This window comes from Xenopus laevis, chromosome 8S (genome assembly GCF_017654675.1).
Source record: "Xenopus laevis strain J_2021 chromosome 8S, Xenopus_laevis_v10.1, whole genome shotgun sequence".
NCBI lineage: Eukaryota > Metazoa > Chordata > Amphibia > Anura > Pipidae > Xenopus > Xenopus laevis.
Window position 1 is genome coordinate 32535221 of NC_054386.1, and position 13368 is coordinate 32548588.

The 13368-nt window shown below is 42.8% G+C and overlaps 1 long non-coding RNA gene and 2 pseudogenes across 1 annotated transcript; all 3 read right to left on the bottom strand.

Annotated features, from left to right (window-relative positions):
* Positions 1–462: 462 nt before the first annotated feature.
* Positions 463–1190, bottom strand: LOC108700509 (annotated as a pseudogene).
* Positions 1190–2280, bottom strand: LOC108700510 (annotated as a pseudogene).
* Positions 2281–8882: 6602 nt separating this feature from the next.
* LOC121397758 lies at positions 8883–12044 on the bottom strand. Its single transcript, XR_005963901.1, has 2 exons — positions 11479–12044; positions 8883–11386 (listed from the first exon to the last, which is right to left on the bottom strand). It is a non-coding gene; the product is annotated as an uncharacterized LOC121397758 (long non-coding RNA).
* Positions 12045–13368: the final 1324 nt, after the last annotated feature.

Genomic DNA, 13368 nt, shown 5'->3' on the forward strand with positions numbered 1-13368 from the left:
TTAGGAATCGAAGACCAGATATCATGGGCTATAGATCCCATAAGAATCATTCCCACACTTAAGGGGGAAGTCAGATAACCAAATAAACAGTCTGAGGCTAATAGCACAGGATATAAATGCTAATGTAATTCAGCAAAAAACTATGGGAAATGCGCTATTTAAACATATGTGGCAGTGCCTGTAAGATCCCTGCTCAGAAATGCTCAAGAAAGTCCACTGACATGTTTGCCTTAGGAAGCACATATCGCATATATTACCATACAATATGTGTACGTTATGACATATTAGCACACCTTTACCTGTCCAAAGACACTTGTACTGCTGCTCTTTACCTGATTGAATAAGGAACCAGAAGTGCCGGAAGCAAATCCTACAGAAAATAAACCATGATTGCCTGGTACATATATTTTATGTCATATATCGCACTAAATGGATGGCTGTTCGCACACCCATACCTGCTTGTTAGCCAAAACCAAACTATGAGGTGGTGGTTGTAGAGACATTGACTACAAACACTGACACTTACAAACACAGGGGCAGCTTGGGTAAATGTGGTTCTCTGCCCAAAGACTGGGGCAATGCTTTGTCCAAAGAGTACTCCTGAAGTGGATGTGCCGCTAGTATTGGAAGGTTGCCCAAAAGAAAAGGAACTAGCACTGCTGGTGTTTGCAGCACTCACAAAAATGCTGCCAGTGCTAGATGTAGTTATCGATGCTGGTGGTTGCCCAAAGGCAGGCTGAGTTCCAAAACTAGACCGTGCAAAAGAAAAAGTACTTTTAGAGGTGGCAGGACCTTTCCATTAAGGAGCTTGATCAAAAGAGGGCTGTCCAAAGCCTCCGTTCCCCACCTGTCGTACCAAATGCTCATGTTCCAAACCCTCTGTTGGGACTGGTTGATGTACTGACAGAACTATTGGTTGGCTGAGCAAAAGGCAAGGGAGTTGTACTAGAAGCTAGTGCCTGGCCAAATATTGGAGTGGACACTGCTATTGCAGTTGACTGAGCAAATGCAGAACTTGCAGCTGCTGGTTGTCCTGTTGGAGAAACACTTTGTGTGTTTTCAGTGGTAGCAGGGAGTGCAGTTGTAAGCAGCTCTGGCACCTTGAAGATAAGGCCTCCAGCGGGGGTTCTTGCTAATTGGTGCGGACACGCCAAAGGACGACACGAGTGGGGAGAGCAAAGATCCAGCACTCATGGGCAATGGGCAATCTACTCTGGTCACGTGGTAAAACGAACAAATCATCAAAGGCACATTAGTAGCCTGCCACGTAGCTTATCGCTGGAGACAAGTGTAAATTTAAAATCCAAATTTATTAAACTGAAGGTTAAAATCTTGACATGAACACATGGATGTTGCAGGCAGGGGGGAGCTTGGCTTGACGCGTTTCGTGACCGTGCTAGTCACTTCCTCAAGAAGCAGAAGTTCTTGCTAATTGGGTTTGCGGTGCAACCACTGTGGATGTGAAAGGAACATTCTGGCCTGAAATAACTTAGGTAGAGATTAGGGGAACAGCAGCTACTTCTGCCTTTGAATCAGCTGTGGAAGATAAGGCAAGAGTTGGTATTGGTGGAGGCAAAGCAGTAACAGTTGTTGCTGCAGGGGTCACTGTGGCAAACTATTCAGCAGCTGACGGAGTGGTCAGTGCTTGTTGCTGGGAAGAGGATGAATCTGCAGGTTCAGAGCCTGGTTTTATTGGCTGTTTAACATCTGGTCCACTGTTGACAGGAGCTGAAGGAGTTGTTATTGCGGGAGCTGCTGAAACCAGAAGGCTTTGAAATGAGGCTGGCATTGTACAGGAAGCTCCTGCTGAAGTAGGAGTGCTCCGTGGCAGCCCAAATGTAAAGTCTGGCTTGCTACAACTTTGGGTGATGCACTGGCTGTACAATTCCAGATAAAGAACCAGAGGTGCTGCTGGCTGTGGAGGCTGCTTCTCCATTCTTTGCAGGCTGTGGGACTCCACTAAGACTAAACAATACAGAATTGCTGGATAACTTGGCTTGCTGTGCAGAAGTGGGTGCTTTGGCCACTTCAGCCAAACTACCAACTCAAAGGCCAGAGAAGCTTCCTAATGTCTCTCCACCTGAACCCTTGAAAGACGCCCTCCCCGAGTTTGCTGCTTGCCACAGAAGTGCTTTTAACAGTAGTCGAAGTTGACACGGCTGTAACAACACTGGGTTTGCTGAGTGTGGGTTCCACAATGAAAGTACTAGAGGAGGAGGAAGATGCCAGTTTAAGCGATGCAAAATGACACCCAGTTTGTGTTCCAGTGGATGGTGGGAATCAAACAACAGATATTGATCCGTATGAGTGGGTTTCCTGTATACTTCCGTCTTCAAGTTACCCCCCTCTTGGATACATATTAAACAGTCCAAAAAAGCAAGTTTGTTCTCATGGACATCTTCCCTTGTGAACTTGATGTTATTGTCCACTGAGTTAATGTGTTCTGTGAAGGCCGCCACTTCATTCCACCTGTCTGCTACATACAATGCTGTTCTAACATCTGTTCCCCGGCGGATTCAGAACACTTCACACATCCATTCATGCAACTCTCACAAGTAACACCTGTATCTAGGAGTTGCATGACACATTGGATAATCCTATCACAACTACACAGAATCAACACCTCTGTGAGTTTCTTCAGATGTCACCTCTTTGAAGAGTTACAATGTGCCATTGTAAATGGATTAGTGGAAGAGTTTATATGCCGAGAATTTCCCACACCAGTCAGTTGAACTGAAGAAGCTGCTCGGATGAGTAGTGAAACGTCTTCATTGATTACTCAGCAAGTCCAGTTGTTTTTAGATTGACCTATACTAGATATGAATAGAACAGTATCATAACATATACCCCCCCAGCCTATGTCCATACCAGACAGCTTTCTGCAATTTGTGATCTGTGGTCTTGGCAACGTTTTCCTAGAACAGAATGTCTGGAGGTGTAAGAAACACTGTTTTCAGCTTGGTTCTTCTTTTAGTCATGAGATAAGGGATGCTTTGCTTGTGTAGAGGTGGTGCTTAAAAATGGAATCAGGAGCTTTGTGTTAGTATACAAAGGATAACCAACCCTGTGCCAGTGGCATAACTACTTAACAAAAACAGGATTTATTATACAAACCGTTAAATCCATTTCTCTGTCATCGACAGGGGGACACATGAGACAGATGGGGCAAAGCACCTCCCTTCAGGAGGCAGGAAACTTGAGGTAATCAATGTAGGCATGCCAGGGGTGCTTTACCCCCTAGCACTACCGTTTCCTCTTCAGTTGTAAGTACCCAAGACCAAATGGCCCCAGGCAGGATAATGGAGAGTAAACAAGAACTTTTGTGTAAGACCAACAGGGTCAATTCAACCTTTAACAGGGAGGGAAGTACTGTGTCCCCCTGTTGATGACAGAGAAATGGAATTAACAGTGATTATAATAAATCCTGTTTTCTCTGCTGTCCCCAAGGGACACAGGAGACAGAAGGGAACTTACCAAAGCAGTCCCAGAACAGCTGGACAGGCAATTCACTTAGGCATTGATTACTGCACCGAGTGGAAAACTTCTTCTTCTGAGGAAGCGACCTGGTCTATTTGGTAAAATTTGGTGTGTATGGATGACCATGAAGCAGCTCTGCTCCGGGGAAGCAGAGTTGCACCAGGCCCAGGAAGCCCTCAGTGCTCTGGTGGAGTGTGCCCGTACAAGGGAAGGTTCACCCATGGCCACATAGGTCTAGCAGATGGTCTCTCGGATCCATTGGGCAATGGAGGTTTTGGAAGCGGCCCTGCCCGCTCGAGCGCCTGAAGGTGTTACGAATAGTGTTTCGGATTGTTGGATAGACTTGGAGCGTCTGAGGTAGGTTGGAAGGGGCTCGCACCACATCCAATTTGTGCAATCTCATCTCCTTGTTGTTCTTCGGGTCCAAACACAAGGGAGACCACCTTAGGCAGAAAAGACAGTACTGTGCATAACACAGCCTTGTTCTGGTGAAAAAGGAGGAAGGGTGAGGCATAGAAGAGAGCCCCTATCTTCGATACCCGCCAACGCAATGCGACAAGTAACATGACCTTCCAGGTTACCCAGGGAAGGTCCACCTGGTCCATTGGAAGGGTGGATCCAGCAGAGTCTCAAGTACCAGGTTGAGATCCCACCCTGGGATGGGGGACAGTATGGCGGACACAATCGGTTCACACCATATTCGAATGTCTGGACAGGGCCTTTGAGGGCTAGATGGGATTGAAAGAGTGTCGACAGAGCAGACACTTGGACCTTGGTGGACCCAACTTCAGGCCCAAGTCCACTCCTCTCTGGAGAAAGGAGAATACTTGTCGTAGTGAGAAGGTGTCAAATGGAACACCTTTGTCGTGAAACCAGTCCCAGTAGACGCACCATACCCTGTGGTAAGCCTTGTATGAGACAGGTTTTCGGGTCCGCAACATGGTATATATCACCTCCTTCACTAGTCCCTGTGGTTACGATATGGATGACAGCCATTCCGAGACAGTTGGAACTTCCTTTCATCTTGGACCAGTGCTAGTAGTAGTTTGTGTGCCGGGAAGCAGGAGGGGGTCTTATTTTGCCGCTTAAACAGTCCCTTGGATGGTTGGCTGTCCTCTGGAAGGTCAATCTTGATAATTTCTGTGATGCTCTGATGGTGCGCTCTATATCATGGTGAGATCCCCGTTCCACGTCCTCCTCTTCATTTTCCATAGACCGATCATCTGAGGAGGAAATTTTGCCTTCTGACACAGAGGGGTTAGACCTGTCAAGAGAGGACCCCTAGGGAAGGAGGAGTCTCCCCTTTCTTGAGAGTGATCTGCTGGCAGTGTCACCCCTCAGGGGACTGTGATGTAATCACTGCCTCGGCGGCTGGAGCCACGGCAGGGTTCAGCAGGAAGACTGGTGAGAGACACCAACTAAAATGGTGGCGGTACAACACTTCCTCCTAGTGGTTTTCCACTCGCTCGTCTGCCTCATCGCTGACTGGAAGAAGTGCCATAGGCGGGCTTTTGCACTCCCCTATCTCTCTTCATTGCCGCCTCACAACCCTGGCCTGAGGGGGAGAACAACGACCGCTCCGATAAGAAGAAAATCAGCAGCTGTGTATCGTTGGTTCTGGTCGCAGACCAGAGTGCTATTGCGGCAGTCTGTTGCTCCTCCCTTGGGTGGGGGGGAGGGGTTGATGCAAAAAGAATGTCTGCCTAATGTGATGTGCTGTTTAAAAGAACACAGAGTTGTATGTATGATTGTTGTGTGTGTTTAAAAATGAGAAATAAAACTTACCTTTAAAAAAAAAAAAAAAAGAACACAGAGATGAGGGATTTGTGCTGTGGGTGTTTTCTTCATAAGCACCTGCAAACCTGCAGCCGTTGAGAGTTTAGAAACAACTCCTCACACCCACCCTACTGCTGGTAGATTGTTGGGAGCTCTAGGTCAACACTTGGATGCCTGCTGATGCTTGCTGCAGTCCTAAAGGCAGAGTTATCACAAATGTTGCCTTAACATCATTATGACCAATCACAAAGATGATCAAATTGACACAGATGATAATCCTAATGTTAATCATGTATCATTGTGGCAAGCACAGGAAATGCACTGGCAAAATTGGTCATGCTATTGAGCCAATACGGTTTCATTAAAATTTTTAGACAGATTTACACACGTGGTCTGTAAAAGCAGAAACATTATCTTTAGCTTCTTATCACACAGAGTGATGGTGCCATCTGCAGGCTTGTTACATAGTTACATGTTGGTTTTACTGCTTACCCTATCGCTGCAGGAATGGTTGGCCCAGGCCCATTATTCTTTAACTCTTGCACATTGACAACTTAGGGTACAGTCTGTAAGCATTGGATATAGGTATTAAGTAAGACAGGCTGTTACAAGTGTAGGGGGAAAAAAAGACCAGAGATTAAATTTAAAAAAAAACAAAAAAAAACATACATTGAAACTTCCACCAATATATAAAGGATAATTGCCTGGCATCTGGCTTTTTAAAATTTTATTTAGCATGTTTTTATAATTACCAAACAGTTGATGCAGTACTAAAGGAGAGAAAGGAAGGAAAGCAATACAAACTGAGGCTAAGGCACATTATAAAATTGAAAGAAGCAGATGTTAAACAATCAGACATTTTGCAATTCAAGCCAAGTACCTTATATAGCATTACATTTCTCTGGACAATCTCTTGCAAGGTAAGTCAATTTTTGACTTGTAAGGGAATCATTTACTAACTTTTACCAAAATCATAGGGGAGGACTCAGTATATAATGCCTGATTTATTATTTCTATAATCTATTTATGAATTAAATACATACGTTTTCCCTTCACTAATAAGTACTTATGTGTGCTTGTAGCAGGGTGCAGGCCTGCCTGAAAGGTTATTGAAGCCATGCCAAGGCCAGGTCCCACTCTCCTGGCACACACCACTCAAAGCAGTAGTGTCAAAAACAAGCCCTTCAGACAAAAAGTTTAATCATTCTTCTTGGTGCCATTAAAACTATTCCTATGGCTTCTTAGCGCCTTATCTGTTCCATTAGCTTTAATCACAGGCATCTATCGGCAGAAACTGTATACAAATATGCTTTGGGTCGCTGAGCATATACATAAACATTCTGCCTTAAAACATGGCAAAAGTGCTGTACACACTTCTATGCAAGTGAAGAAAAGGACCAGTGTCTTTACGCTTTAATTATTGCTTATTCACAGAGATTTCCTGCCACATTGGGGCTCATTTATCAACACTGGGCAAATTTGCCCATGGGCAGTTACCTATAGCAACCAATCAGCGATTAGCTTTTAAAAGCCAGCTGCAAGTAGAACAATGAATGCAGCAATCTGATTGGTTGCCATGGGTTACTGCCCATGGGCATATGTGCCCAGTGTTGATAAATGACCCCCAGTATCTCTAATTAATGGAAAGGTACCTGGAGCCAGATATCGGACTGGAAGAGTTTTCCTCTTGCTGTCTCTGCTTCACTTTGGACAGCTTGGCTGCAAATGGACAAAGAACTTAAATCATCTTAAATCAACATAACAATTATGGTGCAACCCAAATCCCAAGGGAAAGACCCAGAAGAACATACCAATTGGAATAGATTGAGTCTATCCTTGCATTAGGTCAGGGGACCCCAACCTTTTTTTTACCAGTGAGCCACGTTCAATTGTAAAGACAGTTGGGGGGCAACGCAAGCATACAAAAAGTTAATATGGTGGCAAATAAAAAACGACTGGCAGCCTACAGGAGTCTGTTTGGCAGTACACCTGTTTTTTATGCAACCAAAATTTGCCCACAAACCTGGAATTCAAAAATAAGCACCTGCTTTGAGGCCACTGGGAGCAACATGTATGTGAGCCATTGGTTGTGGACCACTGCATTAGGGGGTAGACAGTAACCCTAGTCATAAACATAGAAAAACACCTTTTTTACTTTGCAGAGCCATACCTTTTATACATCCTTTTGGCAACAGGATTGTAAGGAAAGCCATAAAATGTATTTTGGTGTATATGGTGGTCTGGACACGGAGTTCTGCAGGTTTTCCTACTCAATGTCAAAACTGTAAAGAGGGGAGTGCAAGAATGAATGCGTTAATTAACATTTAAAGCAAGAGCTCATCATCATCATTTAGTCTCTATCAACAGGAAGTTTCACAGTGCTTTACAAGGATTCATAAGAAACAGGGGTCTAACAATAATTTAACAAACAAGGTTTACAGTGCAAGGGCATAAGAGCTTAGAATCTAAGGGATTCAACAAAAGAGGTTTAGATTTGCAGGGACTGTAGGGAAATTGTCTCTGACATTGGTATGCTCAATTGGGAAGGTACATGAGAGACTTGAAAACTGTCTCACCTCTTCTGAGAGATCTGGTTGTATAACTGCAGCCTCTGCAGGCTTTTCCCCAGTTGCTCTAACCATCGTCTTTGCTGGTTGATCATCTCTTGATGATTAGCCAGTGTGTTGAATAACATCTCACTGTCAAAAATAATAATGCCCCTGAAATCACCAAGATGAGGTCTGAAAATGTATGTTTTGATCTAAATACCATAAAAAGGAGCTTGAAGATGACGACTGTTTTTGAGGTGGTCAGCCTACAGGCTTGTGTAAAGGGGCAGTGTTCTAATTCCTAAACAGGCTGTTTAAGGTCCTGTAAACAGTCATTTCTGCTCTTATATCTGTTTATAAGACATATGACACCTTAGGCTTATGGCACATGGGCCCTTTCAGCAAAAGAATATTTTACCTTTGACTACCAACACTAGGCCGAATTGGCACCCTGACCAATGAAACCACATTAACACGCAGACAAGGCCTTTTCCCAACTAGACTTTCAAACAAGCCAGATATCGATTGAACAGGACCCCCCAAATGCCCCATACATGATAGCTGTTGAACTAGATAGGCCAGGTGAGCCACTTTTTTTTTTAATTACAAAATACACACTTGTTTTTCAGTTTCTCTTCCAGATACCGATCCCACTCCAGATCTAAGACATGGTTGACATCCTGAACTGCATTCTTTACATATTGGTTTAGTCCTCTAATCTCCTAGAAGGAGAACAGTAAGTCTTTACTATTGTTTTCAGCAGAATGCAATTATAAGAAAATACAAAAAACTTCTACTATCATACTGTATATGTCCATATGTTCCCGACAGAAGACACCAAAAGAGTTTAATGGAATGAAATGTGACAAATTAGCTACAGATGTAGAACTTTACGTAACACATTAAGTTGGTAATATTGCAAGTCTCCTTTGATTGGTTGCACAATTATCATTTATGTCTATCTATGATGCAGAATGTTGCATTTGAGCTCAAGACCCACTAAGGGATCCTGATCAAAGAAGTAGCCAAGAGAAAGGAGCCTGTACCTAACCTGCATTTGTGCTTCACTCATGGGGTCCAGTAGAGCAGCTGGAGATATTTGGGGTCTTGTTTTCCATTGCTTGGCATCCTCAAGGCTGGCAAATCCCTCAAGGGTAGTGAAAACTAGGTTACTCTTAGCAGCATTTTGTCTTACTCTGCCTTCTTGAAGCCTGTGCAGCTCATTACTTATGCATAATGCATGAACCATAGGGGTAAAACTATCCATGGGATCTTCAAATCCACCCTTATCTGCCACTAAAAGGCCCACAATTTAGTTCCAATAAATTCAGGGGTTGATTACCAAAGACAGATTAAAGCAGGGCATGACATATTAAAAAGTCCAAACAAAACAGAGAAAAAAAAAACTTAAAAGTTACATATAGGTCATGTTGATAGCAATGCACCTCAATCTCTGGAGCCCTGCTACTGACAGATTGGTAAGAATGGGGTTCCCTTTGCATTTCATGAGCTTGCCATATAGTGGCATATATAGCCTGACAGTGTGCCAGTTAAACACTAATTCTGCATGTGCACCGCACCATCCCTTGTGGTTGCAAGGTACCAACATTTCTGCACAATTTCTAACCAGCACAAAGCTAGTAAAATAACTGTATAAGTTCTGTTTTGTCAGTCTGTTTCTTCTAATTACAGCTGGATTTTATAGTAGACAGGTCTAATATGTATATGTATTTGCATTAGAAGAGTTGGCAAATTTGATATGTGGAAGAAAACTGCACTGGGCCCACTAATGGCATATTTACATTACAGCATTCTCACAAGTTTGGCTTGACTGTGTTATACTTTTTGCCTGCAGAAAGCAACCTGGCTGGAGCATGTAAAAATTGTTCCTTCATGCAAAGAGTAAGGCTCTGTACAGTACACTGTTTGGGAGGGGTAATAGTAAGTAGTAGTAATTGCAGCCAATTAGTAGTAGTTCTGTGACTCCTGAAGCGCTACCTAGTTAAAACAGGACATTAAGAGGTGCCCCATGGCCTGTGACGTGATCTCACAGATGATGTGATTAAAATGGCAATGATCTTTTTTTGTTAAAATTAAATTTTTGTTTATTTTAATCCACCATGTTTCTTTTATAATTCTATAATTGGTATATCTCGCAATCCCATTAATTAACGTGTTATATCTCATTAGATTATTACCAATAGAGGTCGCTGTGGGATTGGTCTAGTTATATGGACTTTCTATTTGCTTTTCCCCTATGTCTATGATTAAGGGCGCCTGCGCCCGAAACGCTTCAAGCTAGACGTGCTCCGTGTCTTTTACTATGGATTAATAAAGATTTTGGATTTCAAAGCACTCTGGTGTGTGGAAACTCTTTTTCTTCTTCCTATTCAATGCAGCGTGAAACACTGAGGGAACCCAGCATCCGGTGATGCATCCATGGGCCGCCTGATTTTCAAAGAAGGCTTGCGGTGAGTCTGAATGGTTGTTGATACATGTAAAATGGAAATGTGCTTGACAGCAGGAGGATTGACAGCAGGAGGATCACAGAATACTAGAACAGCAACTGTTTTTAACATGATAAGGGGTAGTCAAGCACCATGGCAGAACTAGCACATTGTTAAAGTTGTAGATCTAAAAGAGCCAAAAAATGAGACATAATAGATTATAAATGGGGATACAATAGAACATTAAAGTTTGGGGAAAAGCTGTAGCTCCACTAACCACGATACAATTTGCATTAACCTCTTCTCATGCAATTTAGGATAGGATCCCAAGGGGTGGCCCTTATTTTTTAAATGGCAGTTTTCTATTTAGAATTACCCAATTGCACATACTACTAAAAAAGTATATTATGAAAATGGGTTATTTTACATGAAACAGGGTTTTATATATGAGCGGTTTTATGGAATATATTTTTTCTAGAGACCTACATTGTTTGGGGGTATAGTTTTCCTTTAATATCTTGATTTTTATTTATTTAGATCGTATAACAGTATAAGAAAAAGTGACTGTCTTTTAGCTCAGATTGAATTTAGGTACTAGATTATTTTTTATCATTGCATTAAGGGTTAGTTCACACAAGGAGATTCGGGGAGATTTTGTCGCCTGGCGACTAATCGCCTCGTCTTCTGTGTGAGAATCTCCCCGACCTGCCTCAGCATGTCTTCCCATAGGCTATAATGAAAAGTCACCTGCGCTAAGCACACGCGGCTCTGCGTTTTCCGAAGTCGCCCAAAGTTTCCTCCAGGTTTTGACGCCAGGCGACAAAATATCCTCGAATCTCCTTGTGTGAACTAACACTTATGCAAAGGCAAATTTTAAAAATGCTTCAAGACCCAGGTGACTAGGGAAATGGACAGCACCTGTGTATTTACAACTACAGAAAGAACCAAGTTCTACAACTGCTTGTGAGAAGTGGGCAGTACAGGTGAGCTTTACGTTAGACAGCAATCAGCTTACTAGGCTGAACTGTAGGCTGGCTTTTAGCAGGTGCTGTAGCATTGGGCTTGGAAGTTGGAGTAAAAGAAAAGGCAGCAGCACTAGAGTCGGGTATGGTTGCAGCGATATCTGAAGCATTGAATCTACAAGAGAGAAGGCACAAAAATTGCCCAACAATGTTCATACTTTTATGATGGCAGAAAACAGCCTGTATACACAAAGGGATTGTACTTACTTGTCTTTAAGGTAGACTTTTACTGTGGATGGCGCTGGTGTGGACACAGGTGCTGTTGCTGCCTCATGCCTGCGTTGGTACAGGGGTTGACAGAGTGGCAGCACTGAAAGGATGGCTGCCCACGGCAGGCTCGAATGACATTGCTGGGGGAGTGGAAACTTTGGCCGTATTGCTTGAAGCTCAGCAACCCGGCCAGCCCTGGCGCACGCAGGAAGAGTGCGCTCATGCAGCGGAACGCCTTCCGGTAAACTCATAGAGGGACAGTTAATCTTTGCTCATCAGTCTCCCGCTGCTGTGGAAATAGAGAACGCAGGCTGGGAGTATGATAAGCGGCAAGTGATCCAGACACTCGCACTTGCGGCTTGTTCTGGGATCCTGCAGTGGGCGGGGCATGTGACGGGGGCGCCACACTGTTCCCAAGCAACGAAAACCTCTAATGTGATTTTCGCTTCCTGTGTTGAGTTCTAGAGTAACAACTTGCAGCGGCTTCTTTACCTCATACGCTGAGAACCATACATTTTGTAAGCCACAGGTTCTAATCATCACTTGTACAGTTCCCACACAGAGACCGGTTCCCATATTAGGCCAGCAAAACACTAGCACGCCGCAGCCCCACCAATGAGCGTGTCCCTGGGCGGAGCTTAACATGCTCCATGGTCACATGACCCAGATAACTGCCATTTTTCTGTCAGTTAGGTGAGACGATCAGCCGAAGAGCAGGTGATTTCCTCTGCGCTTTTGGACCTGACCTGACACGTCAGAAATTGGAAGAAGGAGATGAAAGAGAGAAGATGACAAAGGTAGGGAACAAGGGAAAACACTGGGGAGCAAAGAGAGGTCTCTGTCAAAAAAAACATCATGAAAGCAGACGAGCAGGCAGCAGAGGGAAACAAGTAAGATGCAATTTTAAATGCTCATTTCATGCAAATGGTGATCTTGTTAATTAACTCGATGGTATTGAGAGTTTGCTGCAGCTTTTTTTGACAACATATGTTGAAAAAGAATTGTTTTTTCCATTTTCTGCAGTAAATCTTCATTTGTTAGTGAATAGGAGGGTTAGTTTGATAACTAAATACATAAATCATATAAACCTCAGAGTTCTTGGTTATTGTTATAAGGATAGGTACTGTTACCGATGGGCAATATAAAGCCATTTAATTAGAGAAATGGGAGAATTCAGCAAATAGGCTAATTTTTAATTATGTATGCTGATACATATGTCCATGGGATGTTGCGTGCAAAGTCTAGTGACAGTTTACAACTGTCAATTTTTAAAAATCTGATTTTATGTGTTTGGTAAAAAATTTTTTGCTTCTTGTTAAATAACTATATTGTCTATTGTAAAAAACACAGCACATAGGCACATTTTCAATTATGTATGCTGGTACATATGTCCATGCATTGGTGTTATTATGGGATGTTGTTATTATGGGATTTTGTGTGCAAAGTCTAGTGACAGTTTATAACTGCCACAGAGCTGCCATATTGTGATTTTGCAGCAGCTTCTATTTTGAAAATGCATGTTTTGAACTTAGACTTTTCATTTTCTGGACGAAGTTTTAATGTGTCAGAATAGGAGGGTTGGTTTGGTATGTCCATGCATTGTTGTTATTATGGGATGTTGTTATTATGGGATGTTGTGTGCAAAGTCTAGTGACAGTTTATAACTGTCAATTTTTAAAAATCTGATCTTATGCGTTTGAAATTTTTTTTTTTGCTTTTTGTAAAATAACTATATTGTCTATTGTAAAAAATACAGCAAATAGGCGCATTTTTAATTATGTATGCTGGTACATATGTCCATGAGTTGTTGTTATTATGGGATGTTGTTATTATGGGATGTTGTGTGCAAAGTCTAGTGACAGTTTATAACTGTCAATTTTTAAAAAT